This window comes from Mirounga leonina, unplaced genomic scaffold, assembly GCF_011800145.1.
Source record: "Mirounga leonina isolate KUSES-001 unplaced genomic scaffold, KU_Mleo_1.0 Mir_454, whole genome shotgun sequence".
NCBI classification, from domain to species: Eukaryota; Metazoa; Chordata; class Mammalia; order Carnivora; family Phocidae; genus Mirounga; species Mirounga leonina.
The window spans coordinates 14,587,303-14,613,652 of NW_023270763.1; positions in this window are offsets into that span (position 1 = coordinate 14,587,303).

Genomic DNA, 26,350 nt, shown 5'->3' on the forward strand with positions numbered 1-26,350 from the left:
GACTATTGTGTTCTCATTTTCATTTGTTTCCATGTATTTTTTTATTTCTCCTTTTATTTCCTGATTGACCTATTAATTGTTTAGTAGCATGTTATTTAACTTTCATGTATTGGCCGTCTTTCCAGATTTTTTCTTGTGGTTCACTCCATGTTTCATAGTGTTGTGATCAGAAAAGAGGCATGGTATGATTGTGATCTTCTTGAATCTGGTGAGGCTTGTTTTGTGGGCTAATATGTGATCTGTTCTGGAGACTGTCCCATGTGCACTTGAAAGGAATGTGTATTCTGCTGTTTTAGGATGGAATGTTCTGAATTTATCTGTTAAATCCATCTGTTCCAGTGTGTCATTTTATGTTATTTGGTTACTCCTATGTTAGGTGCATAACTATTTACAATTGTTATATCTTCTTCTTGTTGTTATATATCTTGTTCTTCTTTATTATTAATTATATAGTGTTCTTCTTTGTCTCTTGTTAGTCTTTGTGTTAAAGTCTATTTTGTCCAATATAAGTACTGCTGGATTTCTTTTGACATCTGTATGATACATGTTTCTCCATCCCCTCACTTTAAATCTGCAGGTGTCTTTAGGTCTAAAGTGAGTCCCTTGTAGGCAGCATAGGTCTTGTCTTTTTATCCATCTGTCTTTTGATTGGCATGTTTAGTCCATTTGCATTCAGAGTAATTATTGATAGATATGTATTTATTGCCATTTTATTATTTGTTCTGCAGTTGTTTCTGAAGATTTTCTCTGATCCTTTCTTGTCTTTCTTTCATGGTTTGCTGGTTTTATTTAGTGATATATTTGGATTTCTTTCTCTTTGTTCTTTGCATATTCATTAGTGGTTTTTGATTTGTGATTACCATTAGGTTTGATATATAACATCTTCTGCATATAGCAATCTATATTTTTTAAAGATTTATTTTATTTATTTGAGAGAGAGAGAGAAAGAGAGCGAGAGGAGAGAGAACTGGGGGAGGGGCAGAGGAAGAGGATCTCAAGCAGACTCCGCAGTGAGCCCAACTCGGGGCTTGATCTCATGACCCCAAGATCATGACCTGAGCTGAAATCAAGACTTGGACACTTAACTGACTGAGCCATCCAGGCACCCCTATAGCAGTCTATATTAAGTTGATGGTCATTTGAGCTTGAATCCATTCTTTACTCCTCTCCATGTTTTAGGTATATGGTGTCATGTTTTACATCCCTTTACTTTGTGAGTTCCTTGACTGATTTTTTACAGAAATATTCATTTTTACTGCTTTTGTGTTTTCTGCCTTCATACTGTCAGTTTTGGTTCACTCAAAAATCCCATTTAATATTTCATGCAGGGCTGGTTTAGTAGTCATGAATCCCTTTAACTTTTGTTTGTCTGGAAAACTCTAGGTCTCCTTCTATTCTGAATGATAGCCTTGCTGGATAGAGTATTCTTGGCTGCAGATTTTTCCCATTCAGCACTTTGAATATATCATGTCACTGCTTTCTGGGTTGGAAAGTTTCTGCTGAAAAATCTGGTGATAGCCTTATGGGATTCCCTTTGTATGTAACTGTCTTCTTTTGTCTTACTGGTTAAAAAAAAATTTTAGAGAGAGAGAGAAGTGGGGAGGGTCAGAGGCAGAGGGAGAGAGAGACAAATAGACTTTGTGCTGAGTGCAGAGCCTAACATGGCCCTGAGATCATGACCTGAGCTGAAATCAAGAGTCAGATGCTTAACTGACTGAGCCACACAGGTGCCCCTTGTCTTACTGCTTTTAATACTTTTCCTTATCACTATATTTTGCCATTTTAATTATAATATGTCTTGGTGTGGGTCTGCTTTTGTTGATTTTGTTAGGGATTCTCTTTGCCTCCTGGATCTGGATGTCTGTTTCCTTCCCCATATTAGGAAAGTGTTCAGCTATTATTTCTTCAAATAAATTATCTGCCCCCTTTGCTCTCTTCTTCTCCTGGGACTCCTATAATATGAACATTATTACATTTGATGGAGTCAATGATTTCCCTAAGTCTGTTCTCATTTCGCATAATTTTTTCTCTCCTTTGTTCAGCTTGATTACTTCCATTACTTTGGCTTCCAGGTCATTAATCTGTTCCTCTGCTTCTTCCAGCCTGCTATTCATTCCATCCAGCATACATCTCATTTCATTTATTGAGGCCTTGATCTCTGCTATTTTATTCCTTATCTCTGCATTAACGGTCTCACTGATGTGCTCTACTCTTTTCTCAAGTCCAGTGAGTATCTTTATGATCATTACTTTAAATTCTCTATCTGGCATATTACTTATATCCATTTCATGTAGATCTCTTGCTGTGGTTTGGTCCTGTCCTTTCATTTGGGACATATTCCTCTGTCTCCTTATTTTGTCTAACAGTCTGTGTCTGTTTCTGTGTGTTAGGAACATCAGCTATGTCTCCTGCTCTGGAAGGTAATGGCTTTATGAAGAAAGGTCCTGTAATGCCCTGCAGTGCAGTGTTCCCTGTTCCCTAGGACCTGGTGCTTCAGGGATTGTCTCCTATGTGTGTTGTGCATGCCCTGCTGTTGAGTCCTGGGCATTATTTCCTTCAGTCCTCTGCAGAGGTTCTCTTTGCCTGTTGTGGGCAGTGTTTGGTCCCCAGTTGAGTGGGTCACATTTTAACAAGGTGTGCACTGGTCTGCTTGCAAAATGAGACCCACCACTACTGCCATTGGAACTGAGATTCCACAAAAGGTGCAGGTCAAGAGACAAGGTATTGGTGGGGTTTGTGCTGGTCTGGTGGAGGGGGCCCACAGCATCAGGCCTGAGACTAGAATGACAGAAAAGGGTGGATCTGCGGAAGCACAGGGAGGTGGGGCTTACATAGTGAGTGTTGGCACCATGGTCATTCCTGCAAGTGGCCAGATGTTTATGCTGGGGGGAGGAGTAAGAGGGGGGAAATGGTGCCTGACAGCTCCTTTACTCCTAGAGGGGTCTCCCTGTGATCCTTCCCTCTCCAAGACATGCTCCAAGATGAGTAAATCACTTCCCCTACTGTCTTTTACTGGTGTTTTTCAAACTGGTGCTTCCATGCTGTATCTCCACTGGCTTTTTGTCCTGCTGTCTCTTTAAGGAGGGGGACTCAGTTTCTTCTTGCCCTCTTGACTCTCCCAGAGCCAATCCTGCTGATTTTTAAAATTTCAGGCTTTAAATTTAATTTTTAAATTTCCTGCTAGTTGTGGGGTCCCTGGGTGGTTCATATGGTTGAGCGTCTGCCTTCAGCTCAGGTCATGATCTCAGGGTCCTGGGATCGAGTCCCGCATCGGGCTCCTTGCTTAGTGCGGAGCCTGCTTCTCCCTCTGCCTGCCACTCCCCCTTCTTGTACTCTCCCTCTCTCTTTCTCTCTGGCAAATTAAAAAAAAAAAATCAAATAAATAAATAGATAGATAGATAGATAGATAGATAGATAGATAGATGATAGATAGATAGATAAATAAATTTCCTGCTGGTTGTAAGAACTCATGAGATTTGGCCCCTCTTGCTTTCAAAGCCAAATGTTATGGGGGATTCCCCTTCCCCATGTAGGGTCCCTGGTGTGATAACTCTGTTTTTTGCCCTTCTCCACACACCAGCTCTCTCCCCACCATGGATGGCCACAGTCTATTTTGCTCCCAAACTGTGTCCTTCCCTTCCTACCCTCTTCAGTGGGGCCTCTTCTCTACCTTTAGTTGTGGAGTTTGTTCTGCCAGTCTTCAGGTCATTTTCTGGGTTATTTACACTGATGTGAGTGCTATCTAGTTCTGTCTCTGGGATGAGGTGAGCTTAGGGTCCTCCTACTCTGCCATCTTCCCAGCCTCTGTGTCTAGATTATTTTTTAAATAGGTTCCACACCCAGTGAGGAGCCCAGTGCAAGGCTTGAATTCACGATCAAAACCTGAGCTGAGATCAAGAGTCAGCTACTTGACCAACTGAGCCACCCAGGCACCCCTGTTTCCAGAATATTTTAAGAACTCTTACAACTCAATAATAAAAAGATAACTCAATTAAAAATAGGCAAGGAATCTCTTCTTTCCCCAAAGAAATGGGAAAATGGCCAATAAGCACACAAAAAGATGCTCAATATCCTTCGTTATCAGGGAAATGCAAATCACAACCACAATGAGATATTACTTCATACCCATTGGGATGACTATAATCAAAAGGACTGATAACAACGATTGACTTAGATGTGGAGAAATCAGAACCCTCATGAACTGCTAGTGAGAATATAAAATGGTACAGCCACTTTAGCAAACAGTCTGGCAGTTCCTCAAAATGCTAAGCATAGAGTTACCATTTGACCCAGCAATTCCACCCCTAAATGTATGTCAAAGAGAAATCAGAAAGTCTACACAGATTTGTACTTGAATGTTCATAGCAGTATTATTCTTAATTATTCTGTCATTATCCTGTCAAAAAGTGGGGGAAAACCCAAATGTCTCTCAACTGGTGAATGAATAAACAAAATATGTCGTGTTCATATAATGAAATACCGTTCAATAATAAGAGGCAACAAAGTATTGATAAATGCTACAATGTGAATGAACCTCAAAAGCATTATGCTCAGGGGTGCCTGGGTGGCTCAGTTGGTTAAGTGTCTGACTCTTGATTTCGGCTCAGGTCATGATCTCAGTGTCATGAGATCCAACCCCACGTTGGGCTCCATGCTGGGTGTGGAGCCTGCTTGAGATTCTCCTCTCTCTCCCTTTTCCTCTCTCTCCCCACTCGAGCTCTCTCTCTCTTTATAAAACAAAAACAAAAACAAAAAAACCCACATTATGCTCAGTGAAAAAAAATCCAGACATATAAAGAATATATATTGTCTAACTCTATTTATACTGAATGTCCAGAAAAAAACAAATCTATAGAGACAGAAAATAAATCAGTGGGTGCCTACAACTGAGAGCAAGAGTGGGGAGTGGATGTAAATAAGCATGAGATTTATTTTGGAGTGATGGGAATGTTCTAAAATTAGATTGTAGCAACGGTTACACAATTCTGTAAATATACTAAACATCATTTAATTATACATTTGAAATAGACGGGTTTTATATTATGTAAATTACATTTCAATAAAGCTATTTTTTTAACTAGACAGAATCTATATGATTGCAAAACCAGTCAAAGAGCCCAGCACCAATGGCCCTTATACTTTTATGGATACTTGTTAAAAATGCTACATCACTTACACTGTTAATGTTTCCCAAAATTGTGGGAAAATCATGCACATTAATGACTTCTAGTTAAAAAGTGATTCAGAAGAGTGGACTCTGAATATGATGAAGTATTAGTCATATTTAATCCAGTGGTTCTCAAAGTGCGGCTCCTGAGCCAGGAGCATCAGCTTTGCCTGGGAACTTTACCTTATAACAATGCAAATTTTTGAGCCCCACTGAATCAGATGTCCTAAATCAGAAACTCTGGGGGTGGGGCCCAGGAATCTGTATTTTAACAAACCCTCCAACTGATACTGATGCAGGCTCAAGTTTGAGAATCAATGTCTTATTGAATTATTTCATTTATATTTTTCTTTTCATGTATGTGTAAGAGATAGGATTTAAAAATCTATTTCTAAAAATTCTTTAAAAATCTTTGTGTATGTATAAAAATAAGAATTCTAAGTCTTAGTAAAGCATTGCATCATCATTTCATTAATGTTACCTGAAGAGATGGTGGATCTGACAGTGAGTGAAGTCTTGGGCAGATAAAATCTGTAGACAGGCTATTGCAGTTGACATACAGGAGGAATGAGGCAGGGCAGGGGACTGGTCAGCTGTGGTGCAGCTACTCCACAGACTGACCTTGAGGTTCTGCCTCTCCCCCTTTTCTTGCCATCCTTCACTCTGGGTTTGAGACTTCTCTGAGACCCCAATGAGGAGAAAGCCTCCCATTTTAGCATCTCTTGGACCAAGGCTGCATAATCCTCCAGCAGTTTCTCAACATCTCTAGTCAGGTTTCTCTCCACCCCTAAATCTCCACCCAACATACACATCTCCTTGTACTTCTTTATGCTTGTTTCAAAGGGAATTAGGGGACAGGAAAGGCAAATGGGGCTTAGTCTGATGTCTTGAACAAGAACACCCTACACTCTCCAAGGAATAAATGGTTTTGATGCTATATCAAAAACAACAACAACAACAACAACAAGAAAACAAAATAACAAAACAGAACCCTGATACCAAATCTGGAAAAAAAGGAGGGGGGAGCAGAAAGAAGGAAAATGCTGCCCCAAACTCACTTACAAATATAGAATTTAAAAAGTGGCAAACTAAATTTAGCAACACAGTAAGAGTCGTGGCCACCTAGAGTTTATCCCAGTAATGCAAGACAGTTGAATTATGATGTCTAATAGTATGAAATGTCACAAAAACTAGGTCCAATAAGAAAAATCATACCACATTTTCAAAAGAAGCCTCAAGGGGCACCTGGCTGGTTCAGTTGGAAGAGCATGTGACCTGATCTGAGGGTTGTGTGTTTGAGCCCCATATTGGGTGTAGAGATTACTAAAAAAAATAAATAAACCTTAAAAAAAAAGAAGCCTCAAAAGACCTATGCTATTTAATACTTGACAAAATACAATAACTAGAATTAAAAGCATTCTCCTTTAGTATGATAAAGATTTTATGTCCTAATTAAACACCCAACTTACAGCATAGAACACTTTTGATTGGGGTATTTCCATAAAATCAAGAATAATACAAAGATGTGGCAAGCATGATTACTATTTTACAGTGTTGTGGAAGTTCTGCCTGATGCAAAGGTATTTGACACAGACACAAATGCATAATAATAGTAAATATTATCACATACTGTCAATAGGAGTATTAGCACATATTATCAAATACCTAAAAAAACCAAATGTGTCAAAAAGAACCTGAAAGTTAATAAGAGATTTCACTAAAGGAGGAAGAACTTTTAAAATGAATAATTTTTTATTTAGAAAAAAGTAGAGGGTAGGGAGGGAATCTATTCAAAATTATAACAAAAAACCATCTAAAATAAACCTAACAAAAATTTTTTTGGAGATATTTAACAGTCGAATGTATTTTTTTAAAGATCTTATTTATTTATTTGAGAAAAAGAGAGAGAGAACAGAGGGAGAGGGAGAGGGAAAAGCAGACTCCCTGCTGAACAAGGAGCCCGATGCAGGGCTCAATCCCAGGACCCTGAGATCATGACCTGAGCTGAAGGTAGATGCTTAAAAAGACTGAGCCACCCAGGTGCCCTGAGGTTGAATGTATTTTTTTATGTTGAATTGTATTTAAAAGTTTGGTTTTTACTAAAAAGTGTTATATATGCTCTTTAAAAAGTCACATAGTTCTACAAGGCTCACCCCAACCCCAATTGCCTGGCACATGGCTACTTCTTGGCTTCTCAGTTTCCAGTATTTATATGGACTTTCCATTATGGGAGACTAGGATTTGCTCTCCGTCATGCCCCACCCCCACCACTCCACACAGCCCTCCCATCCCCCAAGATCCCAATGTGTTTCTATCAGAGTTGAGGGTTACACCATTCTGTTTACACAGTCATATATTATATATCCTTTTACTCTTAGAAAGAACTTCTGTTTCCCCTGGAGCTAATACATTTCTTGATTTTTTTCATTTCACTTTTTTTATTAATAGACTTTATTTATTGGAGAAGTTTTAGGTTTCTAGGGAAAAAAATGAATGGAAAGTATAAAGTTTCCATCTACCCCTATTCCCTACACACACAGTTTCCCCTATTATTAACATCTTGCATTACTATGGTACATTTGCTACAATTGATGAGTCAATATTGATACATTAGTATTAACTAAATTCCATGGTTTACATTGGAGTTCATTCTTTGTATTGTATAATCTACGGATTTGACAAATGCATAATGGTAAGTATTCCACCATTGCAATACCATACAGAATAGTTTCACTGCCCTAAGAATCTCCTGTGTGCTACCTGTTCATCCTTTCTCCCTCTGAACCCCTGGCAAACACTAATCTTTCTACTGTCTCATTGTACTTTGTTATATACTCAGCATTAATTCAAAACTAAACACTTCTCCAGTTGTCTACAATTCCATATACTCCAATGTGACAGATATTTGTCAATTTCATATTCTTGGAAAACTCTCTCTGGGTGTCTCCTGACCTCCACTGGGGACCTGCTACCTTATGGTCATGGTGACAGGTATCAGTGTGGGATCCCCAGCATCATCATTCTAGGGAGCCCCTTCACCTCCGTCCTGTGTTGGATGCCCTGTTTTCTGGGTTCCAGCACATTCTCTGGTAGAACTATAAGAAAGTACATGGGCAGGGGGCATTGTATTCTCAGAACCTTACCTGTCCAAAAATATCTTTATTCTCCCTTTACTTTAACTGGTTGCTTGTGAAATTGCTTGAAAAGCATGATTACTATTTTCCAGTGTTGTGGAAGTTCTGCCTGAAGCAAAAGGACTTGACACAGAATCAAAATGTCTAACAATAAAAGTAGATAAAATAATAGTTACACACATTATTATATATCTTAAAAGTCCAAGTGTGTCAAAAATAAATTTTGCTAGGAAATTCAATGCTGGGCATTTTTCTGGACTGAACTGCATTTCCCCAAAACTCATATGTTAAAGTCCTAACCCCCCTAGGGTGACTATATTTCAAGAATGGGCCTTTAAGGGGCTAGCAAAGGCTAAATGAGGCAATATAAGGCTTAATCTGATAGGCCCAGTGTCCTTATAAGAAGAGAAAGAGATGCCTCATTTCTTTTTCTATGCATACTCAGAGGAAAGGTCATGTGAGAACAGTAAGAAGGAAGCCAAGGAGAGAGACCTCACCAGAAACTAATCCTGCAGGCACCATGATCTTGGACTTCCAGCCACCAGAGCAGTGAGAAAATAAATGTCTGTCATATAAGCCACCTAGTCTGTGGTATCTTATTATGGCAACTCAAACAATAATACAGAAGTCATTTTCCCTTTACAAAGGCATTTTTCCATCATCTTCCAGTGACCAGTTTTACATGGAGAAACTCATAGCCACTTTTTTCCTCTGAAAACCTCTAGAATCTTATTTTCACCTTCAATGTTCTGAAATTTCACAGTGCAATGTTTTCCCTCAGCCATCTCACCTAAAATTTCAGTCCTCTCCTTGCCATTTTAGAGCTCCCTTTCCTGCTTAATTTTACTTGTTGATCTTGTTGGGTTTTGTCTGCTTGACAAAACAGTCTGTGCCTCATGAGGGCAAGGACTTTGATCTGTGTCTTCACTGTTGTGTTCCCAAAGATAGACCAATGCCTGCCATGGAGCAGGCACTCAGTAAGCATTGCTGATAGACGAATGAATGAAAGATGGTATGGGCCTATTTGCATTTGTCTCTTCAGTTCTGGGAAATTTTCTGGGACTGTTTCTTTCATTATATCCACCCTTCTTTTTCTGTTTTCTACCTCTAGAACTTCCATTATTGGGATGTTGGACTTCTTTGGGTAATCCTCGAATTTTCTTATCTTTTCTCTCCTATTTTCAAACTCCTTTTGCTCTACTTTATGGCAGGTTTCTTAATTTTATCTTCCAAACATTCTATTGAGTTTGTCATGACTTCTATTTTGCTCTTAATTTCCAAGCATTCCTTTTAGTTCTGAGTGTTGTTTTTTTTTTTTAAATACCATCCTGTTCTATTCCTGTTTAATGAATGTATTATGCTGTCTTACTTCTCTGAGATTATTAATGGTTGTTCTATAAGTTTTCTTTTTCCTGAATTGTTTCTGTTTCCTCTGAAGTGCTTGCTGGCTGTTTGTTTGCATTATAATTTTTCATGTGAGAGCATTTCCTTAGCCATTAGGTGGGTCTTGGTGTTCTACTCATGTTTAGAAGTTGGGGGCTAAGAAGCTGGCTAGAACCTGGGAACCCTGAGGCCATGGGCCAAGCATGGAAGGTGGTCTGATTGCGCCAGTTCATTGGAGATACCCTGATGTCAAGATCTTAAGTCTTTTCCCTGGGATGGTCAGGATTCTTAGCAGGAGGTTGCCTATAATATTGGGGCATTATTAGTAACATTAGTAAGAGAAGAAGGCTGGGGATGGGTCCCTGCATTCAGAATATAAATGTTCATTTTATTTCAGTACAGTTCACCTTCCTTAGTTGGACTAGTGTCCTCCATCCACTACAACACACTTCTCAGATAGCAAACCTCTGGTTGTTTGAGGGGCTGGGTGGGGGTGAGGTACAAGCTGTGGGCTGCACATCAGGATAGGGGTGGGGAGCTGAGGATGCAATTGCTTTCCCTTTTTTTTTTTTTTTTTTTTTTTACTTTTTACGTTGAAATAATTTTAGATTTACATCAAAGTTGCTAAAATAGAGTAGACTGTTCTTGTGTAGGTTCACTCAGCTTCCCCTGATGTTAACATCTTACATAACCTTATTACAATGATCAAAGCCAGGATTTTGGCATTGATACAATACTATCAACTAAACTATAGGCCTTGTTTGGATTTTAACAGTTTTCTATGCACTCAGGTGTTTATTTTTCTTTTTCCATGTTTAGTTATATTAATTTTATGATTGCGTTACCACCACCACAATCAGGATACAAAACAACTATCACTCCAAATGATTCCTTCATGCTATTTCTTTAAAACTAGCCCTCTTCCCCCACCCACTCTCTGGATATTGGGCTGATAACACATGTTCCAAGGAGTCTACCATGAATAACCTCATTGGCATAAATATCAAGTGTGGTCTGAGGAACCCACCATAAATAACAAGGACACTTGGGAAATGCCAAAGGTTTAGAAGTGAGCCAGTGACTATGGCCAGACTTCTCTTTGGGTGATTCCTTATAACTCACACTATAGAATAATGTGGGGACAATTGACATCTTTACTATGTTGAATCTTCTAAGTCATGAACATGATATGTCACTACATTTATTTAGGTACTCTTTGATTTTTTTCATCACTGCTTTGTACTTTTCAGCATACAAATGTAATGTTTTTTTAGAATTTTATTTGGGGGGAACTATTGTGTATGGTGTTATTTTAAATTTTGGTTTTCAATTGTTTATTGCTAATATATAGACATACAATTATTTTTTATTTATATGTTTGCCTTGTATTCTGTGACCTTGCTAAGCTCAATTATAAGTTCTAGCCATTTTGTTGTTGATTTCTTAGGATTTCCTGCATAAACAAGTTTGTGGATAGTTTTATTTCTTCCTTTCTGATGTTTTCTTTTTTTGTTTTTTACCCTTTTTTCATGCCTTATTGCACTGGCTAAGATTTTCAGTACTATACTGAATAGGAGTGGTAAGAGCAGATATTCCTGCCTTCTACTCAATTTTAGAGGAAAAGCATTCAATCTTTCAATATGAAGTATGATGGGGCACCTGGGTGGCTCAGTCGGTTAAGCATCTAACTCTTGATTTTGGCTCAGGTCATGATCTCAGGGTTGTGAGATCAAGTCTTGTGTTGGGCTCATGCACTGGTTATGGAGGCTGCTTAAGATTCTCTGTCTCTGGGACGCCTGGCTCCCTCTGCCTACCTCTCCCCCACTCCCCCTGCTTGTTCTCTCTCTCTGATAAATAAATAAATAAAATTTTAAAAAACGAGTCTCTCTCTCCTCCCTCTGCCCCTCCCCACCCCCAACCACACTCTCTCTCTCTCTCTCAAAAAAAAAAATGAAGTATGATATTACCTGTGGGTATTTTATAGATGCCCTTTATCAAGCTGAGAAAGACAGTTGCCTTCTATTTCTAGTTTGCTGAGATTTTTCATGAACAGGTATTGAATTTAGTTAAATTCTTTTTCTACACCAATTGATATGATCATGTGGTTTTTCTTCCATGAGCTGTTAATATGGTGGACTAGCTTGATTGGTTTTTGAATGCTTAACCAGGTTGTCATTTCTAGAATAAAGCCCACATGGTAATGTTGTACAGTTCTTATATATGGCTGAAATGATTTACTAATATTTGGTTTGTATTTTTATGTCTATTGTTATGAGGGATATTGTTTTGTGTTTTTTTTTCTTTGTACTGTCTTATCTGGTTTTGATACTAAGATAATGCTGGCCTTATAAAATTAGTTGAAGAAGAATTTTCTTTCTATTTTCTAGGAAAAAGTATGTAGAATTGGTGTTTTTTCTTTAAATGTTTGGTATAATTCACAACTGAAATCATCTGGACTGGTGCTATGGGCTGTGTCCCCTAGAGGTTTATATGTTGAAGTCCTAACCCCTAGTACCTCATAATGCAATTTTATTTTGAGATAGGATCTTTAAAGAGGTAATTAAGTTAAAATGAACTCATTAGAGTGGGCCTAATCCAATATGATAAAATTAATAGAGGGAAGACTGTATTAAGACAGAGGGAGGAGACAGCCACCAGCAAGCCAAAGTAATAGACCCCAGAAGAAACCAACCCTGCTGACATCTTGATCTCAGACTTCTAGCATCCAGAATTTTATAAAAATAAATTTCTGTGTTTCAGCCACCAGGTCTATGATTCTTTTTATGGTGGCCCTAGCAAACTAATATAGCTGAGGATTTATTTTTTGGAAGGTTTTAAACTACAAATTCAATGTCTTTAATAGCTATAGGACTATTCAGAATATCTATTTCATCTTGAATAAGTTTTAGTAGTTTGTAGTTTTTTAAAGAATTGGTCTATTTATCAATAAAGTTTATAGATGTAAGGATTCTTGTGGTATTTCCTTTTTAATTTTTTTAAGTTTGGGGTATGTAGTGATGTCCCCACTTCCATTTATAATATTAGTCATTTGTCTCTTTTTTTATCTCTTTCAGCCTTGCTAGAAGGTTATTCATTTTATTTATCTTTTCAGAAAACATGCTATTAGTTTCATTGATTTTTTTCTGTTTCTTTATAATTTTATTTATCTCTACTCTTTATTATTTTCTCCCTTCTGCTTTATTTGGGTTTATTTGGATTTTCTTTTTCCAGATTCTTGATGTGGAATTTTATGCAATTGGTTTGAGATATTTCTTCCTTTCTGATATAAGTATTTATTATTATAAATATCATTCTAAGCTCTGCTTAGAATGTCAAATGTTGATATGTTTTATTTTCATTTTAATTCAGTTCAAAAATACTTTCTATCTTCTGATTTCTTCTTTGACCCATGGATTATTCAAAAGTATGATATTTAGTTTCCAAATATTTGGGGTTTTCTAGATATTTTTCTATAATTCATTTCTAATTTAATTCCATTGTAATCAGATACTATACTTTGCCTGACTTGTATCTTTCTAAATTTATCAAAACTTCTGGTCCAGAATATGGTTTATCCTGAAAATAATGTGTATTTTGTTATTGCAGGGGTTCAGAACATGCCATCTCCAAATATGCCACTCTGGTATATTGATTAATTTGAGCTGAAGGCACTTGAGAAACTGCAGATGACAAGAGCTCTCTGACATTCCCCTTTTTACATAAAAACAGATCATAAAATTTCCCACAAGAAAGGGACCTTCTCTGCACCATGAAGAGAAGAGCATTCTTATCACCAGAGATCTGTACAAACACACTTACTAAAATAACCCTTATCTTCTGTCAGTTTTCCATCTATTTCCTGGTCACTTGTCCACAATTTATTGCCCATGCCCAAGCCCCTTTGCCTTGTTACATCCTCTCAATTTATTGTTCTTTGTGTAGAAAAGTATATAAACTTTGGGGCCTAACAGCTTCTTCAAGTCTTTATTTTCCATCTGAAGACTCCTGTCTACATGTAAAAATAGTAATTAAATCTGTGTACTTTTTTTCCTGTTAATCTTTCTTATGTCAGTTTAATTATTAGGCCAGCCACAGAACCTAAGAGGGTAGAAGAACGTTTTTTCTTCTCTACACTGTTGTTGGGTAGAGTATTCTATAAATATCAGTTAAGTCAAGTTGATTGATAATGTTTTTTAAGTTCTTGTACATTCTTACTGATTTTCTGTCTACTCATTTATCAGTTATTGAGACGATTGTTGAAATACCTAAACTATAGGGTCCTGGGATCGAGCCCCTCATCGGGCTCCCTGCTCCGCGGGAGGCCTGCTTCTCCCTCCCCCGCCCCCCGCTTATGTTCCCTCTCTTGCTATCATTCTCTGTCAAATAAATAAATAGAATCTTTAAAAAAAAAAAAAGAAAAAGAAAAACATGGAGAATGAATTGGAACAAGGAACATTTAAAAAAAAAAAAAACCTAACTATAATTGTGGTTATAGCTATTTCTGCCTGCATTGCTATTAGTTTTTGCTTCACAAATTTCAAAGCTCTCTTTTCTAATGCATGGTGTTTAGGATTGTTGTGTCCTAATTCATTGAACTCTTAATCATTATGAAATGACATTTTTATCTTTGGTAATGTTCTTCACTCTGGAATCTACTTTGTTTGATATCAATATAATTATTCTGTTTTTTTAAATTGGAGTTGGCATGAACTATTTCTTTCCTTCTTTTTACTTGTAACTGATTTGTGTCTTTATATTTAAAGTTGGTCTCTTGAAGTCGCCACTATTATAGGTAGGTCATGATTTTTTGTGCAATCTGACCATCATGCCTTTTAACTTAAAGGGTGTTTATATATGACTTTATTTAAATGGATGTCTATAGTATTTATATTTACTGTTATTAATGATATGGTAGAATTTAGTTCATTTTGCTACTTGTTTTCTATTTATCTCACATGTTCCTTCTTCTGTTTTCCTCACCCCCGAGGCAAAACCTTTCTTAACACTCTATCCAATGCTTTTGTAACTGGTGGGAACAGAAACTCTTCCTGGTCCTGTCTGAACTGAGGTTTGTTCTTGCTAAATTTTCAGAAGATTCTTTCCCAATGTTAGGTAGTTCCTTACATGCACACATTGATCAGAACTCAGCTGAAGACTGAGTACCCTCTGCCAATCTCTAGCAATTCTCTACCCATGCAGCTCTCTTCTCTCCACTACTCTGCCCTGAAAACTCTGCACAACTTGGTCTCCCTGGATTCCCAGCCCTCTATCAAGTCAGGAAGACTGTTGGGCTCCCTATGGCTTCCCCCTCCATGCACCATGGCCTGGAAACTGCAAGCAGGGGTAAGCATAGGGTTTAGCTCATTGTTTCCTGTCCTTCAAGGATCACCATTCTTCATTGTCTTATGTCTACTGTCTTGAGAGTCATTATTTTATATATTTTGCCTGATATTTTGCCAAATTTTTGGTTGTTTCAAGTGAGTGGCTAAATCCAATTCCTGCTACTCCTTGCTGACCAATAGCAAAAGTCTGGAAGTCAGACAAATTTTATATGTAATAAAGGAACTATTTCAAATCAATAGTAAGGGATTAATTATGACATGAATGTTTTGAGAGAAAGCAGTTAAATATATGAGAAAATATCAAATTAGATCTCGATTTATTACATAACACTAAAATAAACTATAGTTAGACAAAAGAGTGAAATAAAATTCTCTTTTAAAAAAGATTTTAGGGGGCACCTGGGTGGCTCAGTCATTAAGCATCTGCCTTTGGCTCAGGTCATGGTCCCAGGTTCCTGGGATTGAGCCCTGCATCCGGTTCTCTGCTCAGTGGGAAGCCTGCTTCTCCCTCTCCCACTCCCCCTGCTTGTGTTCCCTCTCTCGCTGTGTCTCTCTCTGTCAAATAAATAAAATCTTTAAAAAAAAAAGATTTTTAAATTTATTTATTTTAGAGAGAGAGCATGCATGAGTGAGAGGAGGGGTAGATGGGGAAGGACAGGGAGAGAGAATCTCCAGCAGACTGTGCTGAGTGTGGAGCACAATGGAGGAGGGCCCAATCCCCACCCTGCAATCATGACCTGAGCTGAAACCAAGAGTGGACGCTTAACCAACTGAGCCACCCAGTTACCCAAGGGTGAAATAAAATTCTAAACCTCAGAACATGAAATCATTAAAGGAAAATATGGATGAATATACTCATGATCTCCATGTAAGCAAAAACTTCCTAAGTCTAAAATAATGAAAAGAAGTAGAAGTTAAAAAAAAGTTGAAATATTGATTTTTTTGTTTTTAATAAACTTTTACTTTGGAACAATTTTAGATTTGCAGAAAAGTTGCAAAAATAATCCAAAGAGTTTCCATATACCCCTTATCCATTTTCCCCCAATGTCATCATCATACACTATCATGGTACCTTGGTCAAAAGCAAGAAACTGGGGCATCTGGGTGTCTCAGTCAGTGAAGAGTCTGCCTTCAGCTCAGGTCATGATCTCGGGGTCCTGGGACTGAGCACCGAGTCAGCTCCCTGCTCAGCGGGAAGCCTGTTTCTCCTTCTCCCTCTGCCCCACCCCCACCCCCACTCTTGTGCACCTGCTCTCTCTCGCTTGCTCGCTCTCAAATAAATAAATAAAATCTTTTTTTAAAAAAGTGAGAAACTGACATTGGTACATTTCTATTAACTAAACTCTAGATTTTATTTCAACTTCAGTTTTTTTACTAATGTCTTTTTTTTTTTTTTTTTCTATTCAGGACCCAATATATCCAAGTGAAAGCATGTTGCTTTTATAAGAGTCACATTTTGACTATGTAAAAATCATTAAATTCCTTGTCTTAAAATGCATAAACAAAATAGGAAATTGATAAATTGAAAAAAGATTTCTAAGGAAACAAACTGTCAATAGCCTTCAAAATGAACTGGTTCTTAAAGTCAATATGTAAAATACTAACCCACCAATAAAAAAATGGGCAAAGAACACACACAGACAATTCAAAAAGGAAGAACTGCTATTTATATATTATATACAATATAAACATATAACTATACATAAATATATATCTTATATATAATGCAGTTATTAAAATTAGGTTTTTGAAGAATATTTGATTGCATGCAAAAAGTGCTCATAATAAATTTAAGTGGAAAACATAGACCAAAATTATCATTCCAATTTTTTAAGAGTTAAAAAGTATATGTTTGGGAGTGCCTGGGTGGCTCAGTTGGTTGAGTATCTGACTCTTGATTTTAGCTCAGGTCATGATCTCAGAATCGTAAGATCGAGCCCCTGAGCATGGAGCCTGCTTAAGATCCTCTCTTTCCCTCTCCCTCTGCCCTTCCCCCCTGCTCATGTGTGCGTGCTCTCTCTCTCTAAGAAAAAAAAAAAAGTGTGCATTTGTATAAGCATAGAAACTCTAACCATAGTTATATCTGGGTTATTGAATTATAAATAATAACATTTACTGCCTTTTTGTGTTTTTCCACTTTATCTAAATATTCTACAATAAATACGATTTTTAAAAACCTGAATATTTCCTTTTAAAAAGTCCTAATTTCTGCATAACTTCCATATGGCTTATGGGACTGAAAATATGTTTTTCTTGTTCCAATATCATTTTTGGTCCCAGTGTTCTTGTCTGTTGGGAGCCTTCCTGCTGTGCAAATGATTAAGTGCATAGATTTTCTTTTGAACCAAAAGGAAATGTTTTCAAAAGTTCTTAGGAAATCAATCCAGAAGAACAGAATTAATTCTCTCAGGAAAAAGACTTAAGGGGCCATCTGTGTTTGATGATTTCTCTCTCTCTCTGGCATTTCTCTCTTTACCTATCTCCACCCCACCTCTCTCTCTCTGTCTCTCTCTCTCTCTCGTGTCCAGACTTGGAGCAAAGATTTAAGCCAAGCCTAGCAAACTAACCTGTTTGGTAGGGAAGAGAATATGTAGTGTTAAGGAGAACTAGGGAATGCCAGGGAGAAATTTCGGAGCCATGAAAAAGAGCAAGACTTCAAAGGGCCATCTGAGGACAGCTGCTGTCCCAGGAATAGGACTGGACTGAGCAGGTCCAAATCTTTACAATATCCTGGAAAAACGATTTTGCTCCACATCACTTAAAAATACATAAAGAGCCAGATAATTTGGTCAGTGACTGCAAAATTTACCTTCCAGATTTGGGGAAATCCCCATGTTTATTTTAGCAGTCCTTGGTTCTCTCTATCAACGTTTCTCAAAGTATCCTGCAGATCATCAACATTAGAATATTCTAGGATGCTGGTTCAAAACACTCCAGAGCCCCACCCTAGATCTACCAAAGGTGAATCTCTGAGCAGTAAAATCTGAGAATCTGGGCTTTAATACACACAAAAAAGTCTAATACACATTAGACTTCTGAGAATCATTTCTTCATATTCTCCTATTATCCATAAATGGAGGAAAATGGGCAGAGCTGGTCATATGTGTAAAGAGTTTCATTTTTCATGCATCATTCAACATATATTTATATTCTGTACTATGTGTCAGGCAAAGAGTCTAGTCCTATGAGGTCACAGCCTAGGAAAAAAGACATATCTGCCCACAGTGGGGAGAAATTAATTTTCCTTAGGGAGGTTGCATTAGTGAAGATGTATTCTGCTGCAAGCTATAGAATATCCAGACAAAAGCAGCTTTAAATTACAGACATTTAATTATCTATTAAATCAAAAAGTGTAAAGGAAAAAGATTCTGGATTTGGTGAGCAGATCAACAATATCATCAAGGCTCTTGCCCACTTAGCAGGAAGCCAGAGTAGAGCAAATGTCACCTCCTTTGTCCTAGACATTATATTCCTTTTAACTCAACCTGAGGTCACATTAGCCTTTTTTTTTTTTTTTTTTTTTTGGCAGGCATATCAACTCTGACTCCAAAAGGATCAGAGTGAGCAGTGTCTGGTGCTTACACAGGCACAGGAATAATGCCTGTTCCTGCTAGTCAGGCTGGAAAAAATTCATCATTTAGGGAGCATTGGGCAGGGAGTTCAAGAAGGTCTTGCCTCATTACCCTGGACTGAACACTGCTCTGGTTCCACTTAACAAATCTTAAAAGCAAGACCCTAAAGGATCAAACTGTTTCCAAGTTACTTAACTGCATAGAACAAAAGTAAAAAAATATAGGAATATAAAGGTATCCAGCACTCAATAAGGTGAAATTTACAATATCTTGCATCCAATCAAGGATTACAAAACAAAGATTACAAAAAGCAGTAGGAAAATAGGACCCGTAAGGATGAGAAAAGGTAATCAATTAAAAATGATGTAAACTACGACGTGGATGGAACTGGAGGGTATTATGTTGAGCGAAATAAGTCAAACAGAGAAAGACATGTATCATATGATCTCACTGATATGAGGAATTCTTAATCTCAGGAAACTAACTGAGGGTTGCTGGAGTGGGGGGTGGGGTGGGAGGGATGGGGTGACTGGGTGATAGACACTGGGGAGGGTATGTGCTCTGGTAAGCGCTGTGAATTGTGCAAGACTGTTGAATCTCAGATCTGTACCTTTGAAACAAATAATGCAATATATGTTAAGAAAAAAAAAAAGAAGAAGAAGAAGGTAGCAGGAGGGGAAGAATGAAGGGGGGGAAATCGGAGGGGTAGACGAACCATGAGAGACGATGGACTCTGAAAAACAAACTGAGGGTTCTAGAGGGGAGGGGGGTGGGAGGATGGGTTAGCCTGGTGGTGGGTATTGAGGAGGGCACATTCTGCATGGAGCACAGGGTGTTATGCACAAACAATGAATCATGGAACACTACATCAAAAACTAATGATGTAATGTATGGGGATTAACATAAGAATTAAAAAAATGATGTAAACTAATATAACATTGTGTGTTAATTATATTTCAATTTAAAAAAAGCAGACTTTTAACAAAGAAAAAGAAAATGGCCCAGAACTGACAAAGATGTTAGATTTATCAGACAGGGACATTAAAACAGTCATTATAATTGTATTCTGTATGTTCAAAAAGTCAAGTAGAGTTATGGGATACATTTTTAAAAAATCCTAGGTATGAAAAACTATAATGTCTAAGATGAAATATGCAGTGGATGCATTAATGGCAGATTAGACATAGTAGAAGGACAGAATACACCTTGAAGACTTAGCAAGAGAAATTATCCAAAATGAAACACACAGAGAAAAGAAAGAATTTTAAAAAATGAATAGAGCCTCAGTAAGTTGTGGAACAAATTCAATAATATATATAATACATGTAATTGTAGTCCCCAAAGTGGAGGAGGGGACAGAAAAAATGTTAAATGCTTGAAGAAATAATAGCTGAAAAATTTCCAATGATGATTAAAAAAAACTATTAACAAGAAACATGAAGAAAATGGGCAGAGAATCAGAAACGACATTTTTCCAAGGAAGACATACAGATGGCAAACAGGTGCACGAAGAAGGTGTTCAACATTACTAATCATTTGGGAAATGCAATTCAAAATCATAATGAGATATCACCTCACAGGTAGGTTAGAATGTCTGTCATCAAAGACAAGTAGTAACAAGTGCTGGTAAGGTTGTGGAGAAAAGAAAACTCTTGTGCACTGTTGGTGGGAATGTACATGGTACAGTCACTACAGAAAACAGTTATGGAGGTTCTTCAAAAAATGAAAAATAGAACTACATATGATCCAGCAATCCCATTTCTGGGTATATATCTGGAGGAAATGAAATCACAGTCTTGAGGAGATATCTGCACCCATATGTTCATTACAGAATTATTTACAATAACTAAGACATGGAAACAATCTAAGTACCTGTAGACAGATGAATGAATATAAAAAATGGAAATAGGTGAATGGATATATATAATGGATTATTATTCATCCATGAGAAAAAAGAAACTCTTGCCATTTTTGACAACATGGATTAACCTTGAGGGCATTGTGCTAAGTGAAATAAGTCAGATAGAGAAAGACAAATACCATACAATCTCACTTATATGTGGAAAACTAAAACACATACACACACATGCACACACAGCAAAAACACAAACAAAAAACAATGCTCATATACAGAGAACAGATTGGGGGTTGCCAGAGACAGAGGGTAGGAAGTGGGTAAAATGAGTGAAGGGGATCAAAGGGTATGAACTTCTAGTCATAAAACAAATGAGTCATAAAGATGTATATAGCATGGGGAGGTGTAGCATGAGAAGATAATAGCATGGTGACTATAAATAATACTGTATTATATTTGAAAATTGCCAAAAGAGTAGACCTTAAAAGTTCAAGTCACACCCAAAAAATTGTCACTATGTATGGTGAAGATATTTGCTAAAATTATTGTAGTGATCATTTCACGACATATACAAATATCGAATTATTATGTTTACACTGGAAACTAATGTTATGCCAGTTATATCTCAACTTAAAAATAAATAAATAAATATGAACTAAGGGGAAAATCTGAAAAAATGTGTGAAAGATCTGTCCACTGAAAACCACAAAACATTGCTGAAAGAAATTATAGAAGATATAAGAGATATATCTTGTTTGTGGATCAAAAGACTCAATGCCATGAATAGGTCAACTCTCCCGAAATTGATCTACAGATTCAATGCAATCCCTATTGAAATTCCAACAGCCTTTTTTACAGAAATGGAAGGGCCAATTCTCAAATTCATTGTGGAATTGCAAAGGGCTGTGAATTGCCAAAACAATATTGAGAAAGAACAAGTTGGAGGACTGACACATCTCAATTTCAAAACTTATTATAAAGATGCAGTGACCAAAATATTGTGATATTGGAGTAAAGATAGACACAAGTAGATCAATGGAACTGAAATGAGTCCAGAAATAGACCCGCATATATTTGGACAACTAATTTTTTATAAGGATGCAAAACCAATTCAGGGAAGAAAATGTAGTCTTTTCAACAAATGGTGCTGAAACAATTGGATATCTATATGTGAAAGGACAGAAGAAGAGAAAGAGAGGAAAGAGAGAGTAAGAGAACAACTTTGATCCATATGTTACCCCATATGCAAAAATTAATTCAAAATGGATTGGAGACCTAAACATAAAATCTACATCTATGAAACTTCTTGGAGAAAACAAGAGAAAAGGACACCTGGGTGGCTCAGTAAGTTAAGACATCTGTCCTCAGCTCAGGTCATGATCCCAAGGTCCTGGGATTGAGCCCCGCGTGGGGCTCCCTGCTTAGCAGGGAGGTCTGCTTCTCCTCTTCCCCCTGCTCATGCTCTCTTACTCATTCCCTTTCAAATAAATAAATAAAAATCTTAAAATATATATATAAATAAAAATAATAAAATCTTAAAAAAAAAAAAAAGCGAAAAATCTTGGTGACCTAATATTAGGCAGAGATTTCTTAAGTATACTCCAAATGCATGAGCCATAAGAGAATAAAATGATAAATTACACTATCAAAATTAAAAACTTCTGCTCTTAATGTCCACAATAGCCAAACTGTGGAAAGAGCCAGGATGTCCATCGACAGACGAATGGATAAAGAAGATGTGGTATGTGTGCATATATATATATACATACACACACACACACACACGAATATTATGCAGCCATGAAAAAGAATGAAATCTTGCCATTTGCAACAACATGGATGGAACTGGAGGGTATTATGCTGAGCAAAATAAGTCAATCAGAGAAAGACATGTATCATATGACCTCACTGATATGAGGAATTCTTAATCTCAGGAAACACACTGAGGGTTGCTGGAGTGGGGGTGGGGTGGGAGGGATGGGCTGACTGGGTGATAGACATTGGGGAGGGTATGTGCTCTGGTGAGCGCTGTGAAGTGTGCAAGACTGTTGAATCACAGATCTGTACCTCTGAAACAAATAATACATTATATGTTAAAAAAAAGAAGAAGAAGATAGCAGGAGGGGAAGAATGAAGGGGGGGAAATCGGAGGGGGAGACGAACCATGACAGACTATGGACTCTGAAAAACAAACAGGGTTCTAGAGGGGAGGGGGGTGGGAGGATGGGTTAGCCTGGTGGTGGGTATTGAGGAGGGCACGTTCTGCAAGGAGCACTGGGTGTTATAGGCAAACAATGAATCATGGATCACTACATCAAAAACTAATGATGTAATGTATGGGGATTAACATAAAAAAAAAAAAAACTTCTACTCTTCAGAAGACACTTAACAAAAGAAAAGAAAAAATATTCCACAGACTAAATGAAAATATTCATAGAGCATATATTTACAAAGTACTTGTATCCAGGGCAGAGCAAGATGGCGGAGGAGTAGGAGACCTGGATTTCGTCTCCTCTCAGGAATTCAGCTGGAGAGGGATCAAACCATTCTGAACACCTACAAACTCAACAGGAGATCGAAGAAAAGAAGAGCAGCAACTCTCTCATCAGAAAAGCGACCACTTTCTGGAAGGTAGGACGGGCGGAGAAGTGAATCCGCGGCGATATTCGGGAGGATAGACGGCGGGGGAGGGGCTTCCCTCGGCCGCTTCTGGCAAGTGATAGAGCCGCGGAGCACAAAATCGGGACTTTTAAAAGTCTGCTCCGCCGAGGGACGTCACTCTGGTGCCTAAGCGGGGGGTGGAACCCTCCGGGACAGTGTGGTCTCAGGACCCTCGGGGGCACAGAAAGACCGGGGGTGCCTGAGGGCGGCAGAGCTCCCAGGTATCGGAGCGGGGAAGCCGGCTGCAGAGGCGGAGCCCAGGCGCGGGCTCTCAGCTCGGGGTGGCCATTGACCGTCCGCGGCACAGTCGGGCCCCTGCTCCTCCAGCAGGGACCCCACAAGCGGCAGATCCGGGGAGACTCACCTTCCTCCACCGGGAGGAGCCGCGCGGAGTGCACCACAGGGATCTGCTGGGTCTGGAGACTCCACCCGGGGTCGGGTGCCAGAGATGGAAACGCGCGGTCCCAGGCCGGGCGAGCACGGAGTGCGGCCAGAGACCGGGGAGCCGGGAGTGACTGACGGCTTTTCTCTGGGGGTGCACTGAGGAGCGGGGCCCCGAGTTCTCGGCTCCTCCGGGGCGGAGATTGGGAGGCCGCCATTTTCACTCTCCGCCTCCAAAGCTGTACGGAAAGCTCGCAGGGAACAAAAGCCCCGGAGAGCAAACCCGAGCAGATTACTTAGCCGGGAGGGGGCAAGGGCGGGGCAATTCCGCCTCCGGCAGAGACATTTGGGAACCACGGCAACAGGCCCCTCCCCCAGAAGATCAGAGAGAACAGCCAGCCAAGGGGCGCCTGGGTGTCTCAGTCACTAAGCGTCTGCCTCTGGCTCAGGTCATGGTCCCGGGGTCCTGGGATCGAGCCCCGCATCAGGCTCCCTGCTTGGCAGGAGGCCTGCTTCTTCCTCTCCCACTCCTCCTGCTATGTTCCCTCTCTCGCTGTGTCTCTCTATGTCAAATAAAAAAAATCTTTAAAAAAAAAAAAGAACAGCCAGCCAAGACCAAGTTTACCGATCAATGAGAACGGCAGAACTCCAGCGCTAGGGGAATAGTGCACATAGAATCCATGGCTTTTTTACCATGATTCTTTAGTCTTTCAAAGTTAATTTGTTTTTTAACTTTTTTTTTTTTAATTTTTCTTTTTCCCTTTTTCAACCAACATCTTATCAATCCCTTTTTTAAAAAAACATTTTTATTTTTCATTTTTAGAATCATATTCTATCCCTTCATAGTAGTTACCAGTATTTTTGGCATATATATATAAGTTGTTCTCTCTTTAAAATTTTGAGATAGTTTCTTCTAACAGATCAAAATATACCCTAAATCTCTAGTATATGGTTTTTTTCTACTCCCCTGACTGATCACATTCTCTCCTTTTTTTTTTTAAATCCTCTTCTTTCTTTTTTCAAACAACTTCTTAGCAATTCCTTTTATAAATTTTTTTATAATTTCCATCTTTACAGTCATATTCCATCCCTTCATCATATCAACCCTTATTTTTGTACATATATAAGTTTTTCTTTCTTTAAAATTTTGGGAGGCACTTTCTTCTAACAGACCAAAATACACCCAAAATCTAGTGTGTGGCACTGATCTATATACCAGCCTGATCATATTTGATCATATTCTGTTTTTTGTTTTGTTTTGTTCTCTTTTTGTTTGTTTTTATCTTTATCTTTTTCTTTTCTTTTTTTTTCTTTTTCCTTTTTTCTCTCTTTCCCTTTCTTTTCCCACTGCTTCAGGTCTTTTCTAATTTGTTTAGAGTATATTTTCTGGGGACCTTGTTACCCTGTTAGCATTTTGTTCTCTCATTAATCTATTCTCCTCTGGACAAAATGACAAGACAGAAAAAATCACCTCAACAAAAAGAACAATAGGTAGTACCGACTGCCAGGGACCTACTCAATACGGACATTAGTATGATGTCAGATCTAGAGTTCAGAATCATCACTTTAAAGATACTAGCTGGGCTTGAAAAAAATATGGAAGTTATTAGAGAAACCCTTTCTGGAGAAGTAAAAGAACTAAAATCCAACCAAGTAGAAATCAAAAAGGCTATTAATGAGGTGCAATCAAAAATGGGGGCGCTAACTGCTAGGATAAATGAGGCAGAAGAGAGAATCAGTAATATAGAAGACCAAATGATGGAAAATAAAGAAGCTGAGAAAAAGAGAGATAAACAACTACTGGATCACGAGGGCAGAATTCAAGAGATAAGCGATACCATAAGATGAAACAACATTAGAATAATTGGGATTCCAGAAAAAGAAGAAAGAGAGAGAGGGGCAGAAGGTATAACGGAGCAAATTATAGCAGAGAACTTCCCTAATTTGGAGAAAGAAACAGGCATCAAAATCTAGGAAGCACAGAGAACCCCTCTCAAAATTAATAAAAATAGGTCAACACCCCGACATCTAATAGTAAAACTTACGAGTCTCAGAGATAAAGAGAAAATCCTGAAAGCAGCTCGGGAGAAGAGATCTGTAACCTACAATGGTAGAAACATTAGATTGGCAACAGACCTATCCACAGAGACCTGCCAGGCCAGAAAGGACTGGCATGATATATTCAGAGCACTAAATGAGAAAAATATGCAGCCAAGAATACTATATCCAGCTAGGCTGTCACTGAAAATAGAAGGAGAGATAAAAAGCTTCCAGGACAAACAAAAACTAAAGGAATTTGCAAACACAAAACCAGCCCTACAAGAAATCTTGAAAGGGGTCCTCTAAGCAAAGAGAGACCCTAAAAGCAACATAGACCAGAAAGGAACACAGACAATATACAGTAACAGTCACCTTACAGGCAATACAGTGGCACTAAATTCCTATCTTTCAATAGTTACCCTGAATGTAAATGGGCTAAATGCCCCAATCAAAAGACACAGGCTAGGGCGCCTGGGTGGCTCAGTCGTTAAGCGTCTGCCTTCGGCTCAGGTCATGATCCCAGGGTCCTGGGATCGAGCCCCGCATCGGGCTCCCTGCTCCGCGGGTAGCCTGCTTCTCCCTCTCCCACTCCCCCTGTTTGTGTTCCCTCTCTCGCTGTATCTCTCTCTGTCAAATAAATAAAATCTTAAAAAAAAAAAAACACAGGCTATCAGATTGGATTAAAAAACAAGACCCTTCGATATGCTGTCTGCAAGAGACTCATTTTAGACCAAAAGACACCCCCAGATTGAAAGTGAGGGGGTGGAAAACCATTTACCATGCTAATGGACACCAAAAGAAAGCTGGGGTGGCAA